The following is a 5,036-nucleotide window of genomic DNA, read 5'->3' on the forward strand; positions in this document are numbered from 1 at the left end:
TCATAGTATAGCATGTTGTCCAAAATCATGAAAAAAAGTCATAGTATAGTCTGTTGTCCAAAATCATGAAAAATAGTCATAGTATAGCATGTTGTCTAAAATCATGAAAAAACATCATAGTATAGCATGTTGTCCAAAATCATGAAAAAAAGTCATAGTATAGTCTGTTGTCCAAAATCATGAAAAATAGTCATAGTATAGCATGTTGTCTAAAATCATGAAAAAACATCATAGTATAGCATGTTGTCCAAAATCATGAAAAAAAGTCATAGTATTTTACGTCGTCCAAAATCATGAAAAATAGTCATAGTATAGTATGTTGTAAAATCCTGTTGAAAACAGTCGTAGTATAGTATGTCGTAAAAATGTGCTTAAAAACTCACAGTACAGTATATTGTAAAATCAGCTAAAAATAGGCATAGTATAGAATGTTGTAAAAAAAAACGGTCATCTATAATATGCTGTTAGAAATGTTCATAAAACAGTCATAGTATAGTATGTTGTAACAATGTGCTAAAACAGTCATGTGTAAAGGACTAAGTAATAGATGCAGAAGGACAAAAGTGCAAAAAATGCTTTATTAAAGTTGCAACATTTGATAACAAATGAAATCAGTGAATTAATCCTAACACTTGCTATGATACTAGAAAAAATAGGTTCAACTTAGCACAACATAACCAAAGAGACATAAGCTCCAAAGGCACACAGGGAGATGAAATGCACACATGGGCCAGCCCAAACTCACTTAAAGACATAAGACATTAGACAAAGGACATTATGTACAAAGAATGTAGCTTCCAGCAAATGATAACAAATCCAATTTTTAGAGAATTGCTAAATTCAGGTCCCCCCTTTGGTCCCAGGCTTCAGGCCTTTTCGCCAGAGGAGCTCACTAACATCAAAGACAAAGTAAGACTACTTGGCAATAAAAACCATGTGACAGAATGTTAACCATCTTCTGTGCATCCATTAGAAGCCAAACTGACATAAAGTGCAATATGTGAACACAAAAGACCATAGATATTAAAAAATACTAACACTGGTGGACAGAAGTTAATAAGGCCTTGTCTCTGACAAAGTTACAGTCCAGTAGGTTTACTTTATATAGCCCAATATCACAAATCACAAATTCGCCTCAGGGGGCTTTACAATCTCTAGACCTTTGCTTCGGATAAGGAAAACCTCCACCCCAAAAAAACATTTAACAGGGAAAAGGGAAGGAGGAGGGTCCCATAGATGTGTGAGCAGAACAGACCAACATAATAACAGTTACAATATAGACAATCTTGGACATCCAAAGGGAGCTCGGAGTAGAGCCGCTGCTCGTTTACGTCTAAGGGGTCAGTTGAGGTGGTTTGGACATCTGATCAGGATTCTCCCGGTTGCCTCCCGTTAGAGGTTTTCCAGGCATGTCCCACTGGTAGGAGACCCCGGGGCAGACCCAGAACACACTTGAGGAATCACATATATCATCTGGACTGGAAACGCCTCGGGGTCCCCCAGGAGGAGCTGTAAAGTGTTGCTGGAAAGAGGTGTCTAGAATACTCTGCTTAGCCTGCTGCCCCCACGACCTGGCTTTGGATAAGCAGGATGGATCCAGGAAGATGTTAGGCAGTTTCCAGGTGTTGCCAATAGACAACAACAACATCCTCTCAAGACGGAGAGAAAGACTATCCCAGAGGAAGGGAACAGGACAGGAAAAGACCCTGTGGCCGGCTGTCTTCTTTTTTACTCTGGGGACAGACAGAAATCCTGCATTCTGAGGGCAGGGAGTCTTGATTGGAGTGTAAGGTTTGAGGAGAGCAGACAGGTAGGATGGTGCGTGCGCGTTTACAGTTTTATAAGTCATCAAAAGCAAATGGTGGAAAGACAAAGAGGTCTGAGAAATATTCTCCAAACACTAGATGACAGCGAGTAAATGTAATGCCACAGGTTAGATCATGCAGGGACAATATGTGTGACTGATAACACTGAGATATTTGATACGCTGCAACTCCAGAAATAAAGTGATCAACACTAACAATGACGACACTTTGACAGTCAGCAGTTCATTGCATTTCAACAGAGTGTCCACACCTTGCAGGCTCACAAAAGGACAACCAATCACATCTGTTAAAAGAATGCATCATACCTAGTAGGTCAACCACACCTCCCCAGTCAGGTAAAAGTTTCTATCCTTTTCTCGCTCAGAGTTGCTCTGAGAACTTTCCTAGGTCACTCCTAAGCTAGGACTCCTCACTAAATGTTTTTTGGCTAAGGCAGGAGCTCTCTGAGAGGATTCTCATAATGTTTGTGAATACGGCCCCAGATTTCAGGTATACTGCGTAGCTGAATGAAGACGATCTTGTTGATATCTTTTATGTGCTGATCCAAAGAAAGGGTTAAAGTGGACAGCTCCTGTGATTAAATTGCTCATGTTTCATTTTTGTGACCTTTTACTGTGATGCTGTAAATCAGAAAGTGGAATTGTAGAGGGCTCCTGGTTCGAACCCTGGGGTGCGGAGTTCGCATGTTCTCACTAGCTGTGTTCGAAACTGTCCACTCACTCACTCACTCACTCACTATTCCCTATTTCGTGTTTACTATATAGTGCACAACATGGGGAACCACTGCACAAGATTTCGGACACTAACTGAAATTTTCTGAACGTCATTGCGTCAGTAGCTGCGCCGCATACTCCTGTGACGCAAGTGGACGCGCCGAGCATCATGTAAACAAACCGGGCGCTTTGAGGATGATCGAACTGTATGGTGGTTGTACTTTTTGTCAATAAATTGTTGAAATGTCAATGGTGTGGACGTTTGGTTTTGTCAGCTATGGTTGTGTGTCTGCATTGTGAGCTGTAATAGGCCACGATAGTGCACGAGCTACAAGCTACCTGGCTCGTGCGAGCTAAGTGGCTATTGTTAGCTCGTGAGCTAACGTTACCAGCTAGCATCCTATTCGTTTCTTTTCTTTTTGTGTATTAAAATAATGATTCCGGTGATTGTTTGGATGCTGCTGACCCAAGTCCTGCTCCTCAGGCAAAGACGGAGGCGAAGGCAAACGTATCTTAGTCGTTTAAGGCGCCTTTTGTTGATTCGCTGACGTCAACTGGTAATTAGCCTAAAAAAATCTAAGCTAACATGCTAGCTGATATAAGCAAACTACTGGCTTGTTGCGCCTTTCTTCTTCTCCTCTGGCAAAAGACGACCGCATTGCATTGTGGTATACGGGAGTAAAATGTAGGGTACATAATTTGTTCACTCACATTTGCTGTGCATTGTGGGTATTTTATAGTCCACTATATAGTGAATGAAATTAACCGTGGAGAATTCGAACAACACTACAAAATGGCGAACACACTATATAGTGCACTATAGGGAGCGATTTCGAACACAGCTCCGGTGTCATCATGGGTTTCCTCCAGGTGCTCCAGCTTCCTCCCACAGTCCAAAGACATGCAGGTTAATTGGTGACTCTAAATTGTCCGTAGGTGTGAAGGTGAGTGTGAATGGTTGATAGTCTGGGGACCTGTCCAGAGTGAACCCCGCCTTCATTGCTGCCACTTAGTGAAGCTCTGGTTCAGGTGTTTGAGGTCAATTTTAGGTAAAAAACAAGGTTTGTCCTTTCTCAGGATTTATTGTGATAAAGGTGCACACACTGTCTGACATGGAAGGTTAGTGAACAAGGTGAAAAAAGTCTTTTTTCATTTCATGGGGACTTAAATTGGGAGGAAACTCTTCTATAAGCTGCAGTCACATTTTAGAGTTCAGGTTAGGTTTATTTCATATTTAGCAGCTCATGTGTCGCAGCAGATAGCGTAGTAATTAAGCCAGAGAGTCAGAGTGGATCAGTAAACATGCAGCAGGATGAGGATTCCTGTGCGTTCCTCTGGCAGTGCTACAGGCATGAGAGTGAAAGAGCAGTGCAGGTGTCAAATCGCTCGTCTTTCTTCAGCACACACCTTAATCTCCCCGCAACCCCTACATCGCTCCACTCCTGACTTCATTTGCATATCAAGGTTGCAGATAGAGTATATGAATGGACGTGACTTACCTCTCGACACTGAAGGAGAGGAGAAAGGGATTTAATTGAACTCTGGCTCCTTGTGGATTCATTTGCATGAGTGTGTTCATGCAGAGTGACACACTATACTGTCTTCAGAGGCACCTCGGGGGGATTGCTTCACCACTAAATGAAAGGCTCTTGTTTGCTCTCAAACAACTCATTTTCCTCACTGTTGCAACTCTAATATTCAGGCAGGGAGGAAACGCACCAGCTCAGATTGATGGATGATTGTAAGGCTGATTACGATCGGAATTACAGGTGTGCTACAAGCTAATGAAGGTGGGTGGCTAATAATTCAGTGTTGATTTTCTGATAAGAAACCTCATTTAAACTCCAGACAAGATGCAGAGTCTATGCTGGATGTCCTTAGCTCTGCAGAGGTCAGCTTATTGTTTGGGGTGAAGAGCCATAAAATCTGACACACACATTACAATCTACACACGTCTCATGCAAAGACTTTGCATATATTTTAAATCTGCTCAGAGGGTAATTTATAGTGGTGGAAGTGCTCAAAATCTGTACCAAAAAGTGCACTGTGCAGGTGTATTTATCTTCAAAGACTGTCCTCTGCCTCTATTTTCATATTTTCTTCTTATTTTCCATGTTCAGGATGATTATAGGTGTGGACGTCCACAATACACAGGTGAGGTCGGGGCTTCATAAAAAAGGTAGGCTAGTGACAAGGTGCTAAGCTGCATCCTTTAGTTGCAGTACCACAGCTGGCCACTGGGACAAAATTCTGTTAATAGTGTGGTACAGAAATGAGTCCTTAAACCCAGTAATGAGTTGGCATTTTATCACTCCCAGTTCCCTCGTCTCAAAGTCAGTTTTTTGAGTTGGTTTTTGTTTAAATGTCCGAAATAAGGACTGTGGTTAATACACGCTTAAAGAGATAGTGCACCCAAAAATGAAAATTCAGCCATTATCTACTCACCCATATGCCGATGGAGGCTCAGGTGAAGTTTTAGAGTCCTCACATCCCTTGC

The sequence above is a fragment of the Epinephelus moara genome, chromosome 22 (assembly GCF_006386435.1).
Source record: "Epinephelus moara isolate mb chromosome 22, YSFRI_EMoa_1.0, whole genome shotgun sequence".
Classification (NCBI taxonomy): Eukaryota; Metazoa; Chordata; class Actinopteri; order Perciformes; family Serranidae; genus Epinephelus; species Epinephelus moara.